Genomic DNA, 12,200 nt, shown 5'->3' on the forward strand with positions numbered 1-12,200 from the left:
AGAATTTTGGCAGATTCCTGCTCTTGCCTAGATGAGGTTTTTCTCTATCTCTCTGTAGAAGATGATAAGCCTTGTACCTTACACACTGAACAAAATTTCTATTTTTGACGCAAGTTATAAATGCCAAGTTAAATGATCCAGTGAACATTTACTTAAAATATGTAACTTGTGATACATAAGTTATCCATGCCAGGCTAATGTTCTCTTTCTTTGTCTGTCAACTCCCATATTACTTCTAAAATCTCCTGCTTCAGACCCCTATTTTGTCCTTAAAAATTAAGGATAGCAAATGACAATTTAAACATTGAGTTATACATTAGCACGTTCCACGATGTGCCAAATATCCTAAAACCAGACTTGAAAGTCTCACAGCAGTTATTGCTATCTCTCCACTTTTGCCATCTGGAGCTCATCATGCCGACGTCAGTGATCATTCTGTGAAGAGTTCTGGGACTCTATTCTAGTGAAAAAGATGCTAAAACTAACTTTTGCATAAGCTTTTAGAAATGATCTTTTATCTCAAGTCTGGCCCTGTTTCTCACTTTTCTATCTTTTAGAGGTTTCCCTTTGTAGGTCTAAACTCAGCCTAATTTCTAGGAGCTTCTGAAATCTATATATTATGTCCTACTTGATCTCAAACAAGCTTCCTTACTCTTGTCTAAATAATCACTTTCTCCAGTCAAGCTTTGCACTTCCTTATTTTGACTCCTTTGGTTAAGTTGTTCTTTGTCTGTAAGTCTCTTGGCAGAATACTCTTTTTATGAAATGCCCACTCATTCTTCAGGACCCACCTAAAGTCCTCAGCCCTTCACTCAGCTGTCCTTGACATACCTGCCTATGCTCATTCTGAAGCCTCTGTGCCCTTATTGTCTTATTAAACCCAGAGATCTAGAGTGAGAAATACTGTCTCACCATCCAGGTGTCCCTAGAACACTGTCCCAAGTGCCTTGCACTTTACAGGGGCTCAGAAAGTACTTTTAGAATAGAAGAGCACTGAATTTACTCTCTTCCCATAGTCACTTGACTGATATATGTGCTACTTCATGCCTTCCACTGAACTGTGTGTATGCACACACATGTATATGTGCAAAAGCACACGTTTATATCCTGTGTCCAGCTCTAATTTATAATCTCATCAAGGTCAGCTGCCAGGCCTTATTTTATATTAACTTCTGTGACTGGCTCAGCATGCTGTCCATAGTATTATTTCACAAATACCTCTTGATTGATGTATCAAGGGGTGATATTCAAAATATTTAACAATCATAAGGGCTGCTCAACCACTCAGAATGGATATTGGCCATAAAGATCTGATAAAGTTGCAGGTAGGCGGGCTGGCTCAGTATCAGCTCTGGCTATATCCTACAAATAAAAAGAGAGGCTATATATAGATTAATAAGGGCCCAAGGTGTCCATAGTGTCAAAATAAATTTAGATGAGTGAATACTTTTAATGTGCTGGAAAATGTGATTAATTACACAAATCTGCAGTTAATATTATTTTGTCTTTGTAGTCTAGGAATAGATTAAACTCCTCCTGTTTCTATAGCACACATTTTCCTTTTATTCCTTTATAATAAGGAAATTGAACATGGAAGGAAAACACTAAATGTAAGGCAATATCAGAGAGGTAATTTGGCCATTCTCTGAACTGTTAGGATTACCCAAGTAGTTTCCTTGTAGCCTCTGATTCTGGAATGCACTAGGAATATGTTAATATTATGAATATTCAGTTTCCATTAAGGAAATTTGCTCAATTTGCCTAAAATTTTTTAGTGGTGGAATCCCCTCATAATGGAAAAACAAGGAAGCCTTGTTGGTTTTTGTCCTAGGCTATAATAGAGATTTGTAATCCTACCCCATGCAGTTCATTGTAAATGAGTTATATCTGTGTGGAGAAACTGAAAACCACTGCTGAGAGACCAAATACCAATGCAAACGACAGAGTAAAAATGAAATTTTTTATAGATGTGGAAGCAAGAAAGAGATAGGTTTAGAGATGAGGAAATTGGCAGGAAAGACCAGGCAAGTGGCCAGGTCATATCCCTGGAGTATCTCTTATTCCCATTTCCATTTATATTTGTCTGTGATGTTTCTAGGGGTGACCTGTGTCCAGGGAAGTCAAGTGTCTTCAGTTACTTGAATTCCAAAATATAAATGCATTCATCCCTTCTTACGTATTTCCTTCAATAAATATTCTTCAGTTCTTACCAAGATCCAAGCCCTGTACTAAGCAATGGAATCTCTGGAAGATCAAATCAAACAAGCTTCTGACCTCAAGAACTTTAGTAATGTGGGGAAGATGTGGGAGAGAACAATAAAGAATTATAATCAGGGCTAAGTAAACAAATAGAGTGAAGGCATAGAGAAGTTACGGGTCTTAGAGAACCATATCAGCTTTGGTTATCTGAAGAGTGACTAACTCCGAGAGAAAGGGAACCTTGAAAGAACATGAAAGTAGGGTGTCTCAGGAAGAGCCCACAGCTAGTGTTAAGAGCTTCAAACTGGGTATCAGCTGGTCATGTTAATCAGATGTATGTCCAAATATTATCACTTGTTGGTCTATGAAGAAAGGACTGATATGTTCAAGAATAGATGTAAGGGGACTAGTTAGAAAACCAGTTTGATAGCCTGGTGGGAGACCATGAGAGCGTCAGTCTGGGGTTGGAGATAGGTAAGTAGGAGAGGTTCAGGGAAGTGGGCAGATTTAGAATATGTTTGCAGTGCAGAGTCAAAGTGCTTGCTCATCTATTGGATGTGGCAACGGTGAGGGCTGTCATTTGTTTTTATGATATTTGTTTCACAAAAACTACTGAGTGAATAGTTCAATCTATCTACCTTCTCATGTTTAAATAATGATGACTGGCTACTACCATTTTGATCTCTACATTTTTAAAAGTCATTGAGGCCCCTTGAGAGATTTAGAAAGAAATCATTTGAGGGGCCACAGAATGGAAAATTGAATTTCTATGGAAATTCAGGGATTATTTATCCTGATTGCATATTAAAATCACTTGGAAGATTTTTAAAAATATTTATTCCAGGGCTCCATGCAAGACCAAAGCAGTCAGGATCTGGGTGACCCCAATTATGTGGAACCAGGAATGATAGCTACTCATTTAGAGGAACTTGGTTATCAACCAGCCAACTGATAAGTGCTTAATATCTATTTACGTCTTACACTGTAGTAGATATACAGTGGGCAATCTGCCTCATAGGAAAGCTCCTGTTCTACTTGTTGACACAAAAACTACCAAATTATTTTATTTAGCCTGTGACCTTGAGACTATCATTTAGGTTTTATAACTCTTCCTTCCTGAAGTGGGGTTAATAATAACACCTACCTTCTGAGGTAGTAATATTTTTAAAAAATGGCAGTGCATATAAAAGGCTTGGTATGTTCACAGGAGACCAGTAGAAGGCAGGGCTGATATGCATCACTTACACTAGTACTTACATATATTTTCTCTCAGTAGAGAAAATCTTAAGAAAATTGCTTTGAAAATGTATATGCAATTTCCAAAAATGCTGTTTCTGCACCAAATATTTAAAGAAATTTACTCTGGAAAAAATGTGTCACATTTGCTAGAATATTCTCTATGCTAACCAATCATTATTCAGTAGGAGGGATTTATTCTTTCAGAAATACCCAGAAGTCGTTTTAGAGGCAAATCTGGAAAACTTGGGTAAAACTAATATTTGAGGAAGAAGTAACTTTGAGTAATAAGATAGCTGTTTCTTTGGTGGATCATAACACAGTTTCAAATTCATTTTCATAGAGATACTGAATACATTTTGAAAAGAGCCACATCTTTGGAATGAAACACAAGTCCTCCCCATGTGACTACCTTAAAGGACAACACTCAGCTACATACATGCCTGATCTACATCTTTAAAAATAATCAATGACCACTCTATTTATATCTTCTACTGGTCAGTATTGAATATAACTTTGCTTTCAGTGCAGAAGCACTGAAATGAGAAGTCCTGAAACCACAGTGATATTCAAACTAATAACAATACTAAATGTATTGTTCTCCCATCAAGCTTTTCTGCTGGTCTTCTTGAAAAGTTGAAAATCAACAAGAATTTGTTTTTTAAAGGTAAAATAAGTAACCTGACTACCAATATTAATATTCCTGGATCACTGTCATTCCCGGTCATCTCCTTCATGATCAGTGGACCCTGAACCAGATGCCTTCTGAGAAGCCCCATCTAGTGCTGGAATCTATGAATAATCTTTTTCTAGTCTACATGAACAATGTCACAGTTTGGCCTTTCTTATTTCTTTGGTTCTCAGTACATGGATCTTTTGTCTGGTTATTGGTTTCATAATCACTCAATAAAAATTTTGATTAGTGTTTTATTTTCTGTTTTCTTCCAATGTCTTCCAATTTCCTAAGTAAGAAATATTACTTAGAAAATATTAGTTCTCACTTTTAGGCCAATAAATTGTACCAGTATCATCATGATTAATGATAATTAGGCATTATTAGTGATGATGATATAGCTTGTGGTTTACTCAGTGCTTCACAGTTATCATGATAGAGTATTCCATTCTCAAATGTGTCTAGGAAAGTGCATATGCTCATAAGTGTAAAAATAATGGGAAAAAAGAGGCATATGCTCTTTTTCTCTCAACTAGAGATGAACTTGTGTGTGTGTGTGTGTGTGTGTGTGTGTGTGTGTGTGTGTCTGCCCACACATGCACATGTGCACCCTCAAATTCCCTATGGACTAGATTCTTTCATGATTCTTATTTTACATAATAGAAAACTTAAGTCCAGAGAGGTTAGGTGACTTAGCTATGGTCACACAGTTAATAAGAGTCAGAGACAGGATCTAAAAGGGGTTTAATAGCTTATTGCAATATTTTTGATATATAGATTATTTTGCCTATGATGGTTACTATTGAAATTGCAGTAATACACATTTTTAGACAAAGAGAAAGCCCTTATATAATATAATTTGTCCATGTAAGTTAAATTGATACAAGGGAGGTGATTCATGGGAGTAACGATGGGGGTATTTATATGGATGAGGAAGCTCAGGGAGAGAGGTTTGAGCTACTAATTGGAAGAACCGAGGGGATTCAACTGCTGTGAAGTAAGGAATATGGGAGAAGAAAATAGTTACTATCTTTATTGACATACAGCATATGCACGATTGCTAAACTGTAGACCAAAGGGTTGGAAAATCCTAAATTTGGTAAGGACCTTTGCAGTCATCAAACTGACAAAAATGGTAAGATAAAGAGACATATTGGGTGACTAAGGATTGCATTAGGAGGTGTCTGTGCCACCACTGGTAGATAAAAGTCTGAATACCAATATAAAGACTCTAATATATAGCAAGATGATATATGAATTTATAGTTTTAGTTCTAGGAAGGAACTTAGAATTCTGTTGGTCTAGTCTGTTTTGTCCATTTTCCAGATGAATGTACAAACATAGTCATCTGGCCACAGTCACGCACACAGGAACCCAGTTGTCATGTCAGTCTGTTTAATGCTTTTTCTGCCTCCCCAGTCTTCTGCTTTGCCTCAGTGGAAATTCACCCTGAGATGTTCCCCTGCTCCTGTCTTACTGTAGCTCCACAGCAACTGCCTACTCTGAAACAATTTTTTTTTTCCTCAAGCTCAGCAGATAGAAGTGTGGTAGCACACCTTCCCAGTGAACAGAGGAAGACAGATGCTGTTCAAGGAGTCATCTGCGAGTTCTTTCACTCGTTGACACCTGGGCATCCACAGTGTGCATGTATATGCAAGCAGAGTCTCACTTTCCATTTGCAAACTCACAGCTCAGTTCTAATAATAGCCTGTGGTGAGACCTGTCCCCAGAGGCTGTGATTCTCCCATGCTGTGCAGCAGCCACTTCTAAAACCAGCCCTCTGTTCTGGTTTTCTTTAAGGGAAAGCTCTTGGGAAAATCCCACTTAGAGGCATATTCAAGAACAGCAAGCAGCAGTGGTGTCTTCATCCCAGAACCGAACTGACCTCAATCTAAGCTAAAAAAAAAAAAAAAAAAAAAAAAAAAAAAAAAAAGGTGGGGGTGTATAAACTGCAAGAAATCATCATTCAGGTGAAGTTCTCGTTAGAGTGCCACAAACTTTCCACCTAAAGGAATTAAAGTAATTCTGCTTTTGGATAGCCATAGAGGATTACATCTTCTAACATTTGTTAAATATTTTGAAAAGTGACTGGACTGGTAATAGTTGATTAGAACATAGGTTTTGCCAGTTTTCTCATTTAAACCCACAGAAATAGAACAGGCTTCAGTGAGTAATATGATGTGTTGATGACGCACTGAACTAAAAGTTCAAAGGAATTAACTGGGCACTGTGGGTCATGCCTGTAATCCCACCACTTTGGGACGCAGAGGTGGGAGGATTGCTTGAGCCCAGGAGTTTGAGACCAGCCTAGGCAACATAGGGAAATGCCATTTCTACAAAAATTAAAAAAAAAAAAAATTAGCCTGACAGGATTGCTTGAAGCCTGGGAATTTGAGGCCGCAGTGAGCTATGATGTGCCATTACACCACTGCACTTCAGCCTGTGTAACAGAGCAGGATCCTGTCTCAAAAAAAAAAAGAAAAAAGTTTAAAAGATTTGTTCTTCATAACCCTCACCACCTTTCATCCTTATATTTGCTGCTAATTTGCTTTGTTACCTTATTAGTTATCTCTCTGGTTGCTTACCTCATTGGTAAAACAGAGATCATAACTGATAGAAATTGCTATCTTTGATTATGCACATTCTCTGTCATTGGTTTAAAACACCTCATTTGAAAATAGTGGGGGTTATATTATTTCTGTGTTCTATGAATGAGAAAGCCAAATGAGAGAAATTAGATGCCTTATCTAATGTCATCAAAGTAGTTCACGGTAGCAAAAAAAATAGGGCCCAGGACTTCTAATGCGTGGTTCAGTGCATTTTAAAATATACCAATGATCACAGTTCTAACAGAAGCCTGCCACTGAACAGTTGTGTTGTACCACAGCTGGGGCCCTACTTCGCTAGCTGCCAATAGCATTGAATAAGCAAGTGGGCATAAAGTTGTCCAGTGGAGGGATTAATGGTACCCATGTTGAAATTAGCTCCAAAATCCTGATTGGAAGTCAATCTCCCTTACACTGATTTTGGCTTAGGAAACAGGGAAAAGAAAAGCTGTTTGGAGAAGTTGCTATACCCTCAAGTCTTATGGTCAAGCTGCATGTGTTTAATTCCAGTGTATGACATTTAGCAACATGTGACCTTGAGACTATCATTTAGCTCTTTTATACCTCTTCCTTCCTGAAGTAGAGTTAATAATAACACCCACATTCTGAGATAGTGATATTTAAAAAATGGCAATGCATATAAAAGGCTTAGCATGTTCATGGGTAAATGCTCAGTGGACACTTTCCCCCTCATTCTTTCCTTCTCCACTGCCCTTACCAGGAAGCTGGGACACTATCAGAAGTGATGCTGCTCATGTCACCACAACAGGAAATACCTGAGCAATGTTAGATTTAAACATAAGCCTCTATGCTATTTTCCAAGCATTGGTTGGTATTCCAGAATTAAAATTGTCCAAATGCCTATGAGATGGTAGGCTCTGCACCACAAGATGATTCTAAAAATGGACTTGTCAAGTGTAATATTATGTGCTCATTCTGTATCCATCTAGAACTTACAATTTCTGCTCTATACCCAAAGAAGGTGTCACTTGTATCCATCTTTACTGATGGATAAAATGCATTAAAATGTATGTGTATACATAAAAATACATATGTGTGTATATATATATGTATACATGTATGTTTGTATATATGTATATACACATGTGCATCTACATACATATACACAAGCTGCACACACACACACACACACATATGTACATAATGTATGGTAGTTTCACTAAAATTAATCCTCTCAAATCTCAAGGTAAATGGAGATTTGCCCTTTTCTTAAATACATTACTTAAAACTCAGAAACCTTAAGTCCACAATGAGGTGTAGGCTTCTTTTCCTTTGACATTTTTCCACTCTAAATAGAAAACTTTTAGGTGAATTTTTAGTTATTGGAATCCAGCCTGGGAGTAGGCTCCCAGGGAGACCATCTGCGCATCCTTATCAAAGAAGACTTTATGAATGACTAACCCCTTTGCACGGTCTGTAAGAAATACAGTCTACTTGATTCCTACCCTATCTCCCGTCTCTTGATTCCTTCTCCTTAATTAGGACACCTAAAATTCCAAAAAGAGGATCCCAACTTCTTTTTGACATGGGAAAATTACCTACAAGTTTGATGGTACCACTAGTTGCACATATTACATAACACCTGACCATACCAGCATTAGAACATCAAGAAGCCCACGTTATCTATACCTCTGATTCCAGGTAAAATAGCATGAGCAAAAAATCACAGAATCTTTAGAAAATAAAACTTGAGGGACATTTGCCTTCAACTTTTCATTTACAAATTTTTTAAAAAGTGATAAAAAGAGAGAGAGATTAAAATATATTTGTCCAAAATTAGCATTTCACTCATTGGTTTTAATTGTTTTTACTATTTCATTTTTGTGTGTATTTCCATACGAGAAAAAAAAATCATTTGCTTTTATAAAGAAAGAGATAGGAAAAAAAAAAGATAGAAGCAAAGCAACAGAATTTATCTTTATGAAAGAAAATTCTGTAGATATTTTGCCAAAAAGGACACATAGTGAAAATGGATTAGTTCATTTGAGTGGTTTGTGGAAAATATATATTTCCCGAAGCAGGTGGTGCTATCAAAATGAATAGGGAGAAAAATGTCATGTATGAAAAATATTTTTTTCAAAATGCTATTTTTCAAGTCGAAAGGGAAATGACACAAAATTCTACCACTGACAGCATATTCTAATGGGTTCTGGCTATATTTTAGAGAAACATGTACCCACATACTAATAGAAACAAACATTTTTAAAAAGGATATGTATAGAAAACCCTGGAGGTTTTACATTTGTTAGATGAGAGAAAAAAGGAAAGACAAACAGCCTGCCAGATAATGAGATGAGTGGGCAAGTAAGTCACTGGAAACTCACAAAATGCACTTTTTTGAGACATTTCTAGTATTGTTGATCTAAGCATAGGAACATGGATGGAATAAGAAACAAATCATTGCCTCATGGACACCTTAGTAAAATTTAGAATACAGCATGGTAAGAAAAGTAGCTCCATGTATTAATGTTTGAAACAATTTGATTTTAGTATTTAACTCTCCTACTATATTTCTTATTTTCCAGATTTTTTTTTAATGTTTAAAGTAGTAAAAGTCAATTCAATAGGCATTTACTAAGCTCTGATCATAGAATATGGTTTGAACCGTAGTGGATAGAAGAGAAGGAATGACAGGAAAATGGGCTAATTCGTTAGGAAAATTAGCCTATTCCATTAAGTACTAAACTATATGGTGATCTGTAAGTGTCAGTCCTTGCCTTCCTAGAGACCATGTAATTCATCATCCACGCTGGAATACTTTTTACATCTTTCTATTGAAATATAACATACATACTGAAAAGTGCATATATCATAATTATACAGCCTCGGGCCCTTTACTCCTCTGTATTCATGGACTTATTGACCTCTCTTTTGAACAGGCTAACCAGTCTTTGCTTCTGTTTGGTGGGGTGTTTTATGCAGCAATCACACTAAAGACACTGTTGTTCTGCTTTTATTTATGAAGCTTCTGTTCATAACAGACACCAGAACAGGGATGCTTAGAGAGAAAGGGCCAGAATCCATGCCCAGGTGTCCCCTGATTTAAAGTTCTGCTCTGGCCCGGAGTACCACACAGCCTTTGCTTGTGGGCCTATGCTTACTTAGGAGGCTGCTCCTCTTAGCGTATTGAAAATTATTTCAAATTTCAGCTCTTGCATAAAGCTCCTCCTGATCCTGGTACCACCTGAACACATTTCTACAATTCTTTTTGTTTCATCCATACGAAAAATTAAAAGTACCTAACCGTCTACATTTGTTGGTCGCTACTGCTTTATAAGTAATTCCATAATGTAGTCTCTAGCATACAATAAGTACTCACTGATTGAAATCAGTACTTGAACATGCCTCTGGGCTCCTGGGCAATCTTGGTAGGGCACAGAGGTTAAGTGGAAACTTTTTCAGTCTTGATGGTAAGTTTACACAAAGACTTTCTTTATTTCTCATATGAGTAAAGCATTGATGTCTACGTAGTGTCTCAAGTTAGAACAACCAGAAACTTAGCAAATAAGTACTCAAATCTCATGCCCTGCATACACTGAGTCACAATCTTGTTAGTTATGAATCGTAAGCATATATATAATATGTTTCTTCACCATCATTTCCAATACTTTCTCAGTATTGGTTCAGTCCCTCAGTTTTTTTACAAAGCATTAAATAACTTACCTATGCCAGGTGCACCCAGACTTTTAGCTGTTCTCCTTGCCGTCATGAAGTCAGGGATGCCTTGTTAAAATGACAATGAAATGAATCCATGACCTTGCTTGAAACTTCTAATGGTGTCCCTTTAGTGACAATTCCATGGTGTGAATCTCAAGGTTGTTCATGATTCCTTACTTAGAATAAACATGTGTATGCCAAAATGCTTAGCAGATCACAATGAGAAAAGAGAGCATGCTAAACTTACTGGTTAACATCTTTTTTGAGGAAGACAAAATTTCAGATTAAATAACTTTCTCTACCAGTTTTTATTTAGCAAGAAGAAACAGACTCCGTTTATGGCAATAAAGACACTAATTAAGCAGAATATGGGAAAATGTCAATGAGAACTGACAGCTGTGACTTCACACTTAAAATATTAAGTAAAAGTTGTCTGCATTCCCTTTTCCTTCTCCATCCTATCTTCTGTCTTGCTTCTTCAGCATTTGATTAAATACACTAGAACAAAAACATTAATTCACTCTAGTTAGAGGGCAAGACATCGTGAATTAATGAAGTCAGACTTGTGGACAGTTTGATTCAATTCCATTACTTTCAAGTACTTATGATAACTGGACCTTAATCTTTCTGACATAGAAATCATTAGTATTATTTTGTACATGTAATATTCTTTAGCTTAAAATTATTTATAATTAGCATGTATATGTATGTATACACACACATAAACACGTATATATACCTACCTACATGTATTTGAATGTATAGCAGATCTATCTTTATAAATTATTACTAAAAGTAATTCTAATTACATTTGTGCTTGTGACAGTCTGAAATTTCAGAGTTTATTAACAATCAACATTTCTAAAAATAGTTTGTTCTCTTGTGCTTTTAAGCATACCTGCTGTAACTATGTCATATTTCTCAATCTTTCCATAAGGAAAAGGGAGTTTTAAAACTTTTTAAAAAATGTTAGTCCCACCTCTTCTCAATTCAGTGGAATATAAATAAAAAGGTTTGACTACAAGGAGTATCAAATTAAAATAATGATTATATTTATTGCAAGGGCCCTCTAATGTTAGTCAAATTGCTTTCTGAGCTCAAAGATAAGAGTTTTGAAAGCTGCATATTACAGGATGAAAATCTTGAGAGCAACAATGATACAAGCTTCATTACCTGGCGTCATGCTTATAACAGTGAGGGTCTCAGATTTAAATGGTGTTTATTGAAAGCTAACCAGATTGTGAGCATTTAATTGAATATATCAATTTCCAGGAGAACAGAATTGTTGTGTTTGCTTAGAAGCTTGGTCTAGAGACTTTTCCTCCCCAACACTAGAAATATGTAATAATTTTTTGTCTGAAAAAAGCTTCAGGTATAGCTGTAATTTGCTGTTGCAATCATATCAGTTATTCTGGCAAAATGCATCCCCAAATCTCACATGACAGTTTACAAATTAAAACCTGTAGAAATAATTAAAAAAGGAGATATGTACAGGAGTGTTACGTGCAAACGTGAAGCTTCAGCAGCCAGCTCAGCTGAATGATAACTAGACGTGAGGCACAAACTAATTGTCCTTATCTACTTCTCATAGCGAACACTCGTACAGGCGGCTTCTGCAGGGGGCGGGGGGAGAAAGAATGTGTGCAATATTTTGATCACTTAAATGTTCATATAACAAGAGAGAACCAGTACCAGAAAATATATAAGAGAAGAAGTGGGGACAGTGTTAACAATTTGGTATTAAGTAAACTGTTGAGGATCTTTTAAATCTTTTACATAGTTCTATTCTCTTACATGCTTGTTTTGTA

General features: G+C 36.4%; 1 long non-coding RNA gene across 1 annotated transcript; it reads right to left on the reverse strand.

Moving 5' to 3' along the window:
- Nucleotides 1-10,146: 10,146 nt before the first annotated feature.
- LOC108305077 lies at nucleotides 10,147-11,987 on the reverse strand. Its single transcript, XR_001825548.2, has 2 exons — nucleotides 11,885-11,987; nucleotides 10,147-10,890 (listed from the first exon to the last, which is right to left on the reverse strand). It is a non-coding gene; the product is annotated as an uncharacterized LOC108305077 (long non-coding RNA).
- Nucleotides 11,988-12,200: the final 213 nt, after the last annotated feature.

This window comes from Cebus imitator, unplaced genomic scaffold (genome assembly GCF_001604975.1).
Source record: "Cebus imitator isolate Cc_AM_T3 unplaced genomic scaffold, Cebus_imitator-1.0 Scaffold60, whole genome shotgun sequence".
NCBI classification, from domain to species: Eukaryota; Metazoa; Chordata; class Mammalia; order Primates; family Cebidae; genus Cebus; species Cebus imitator.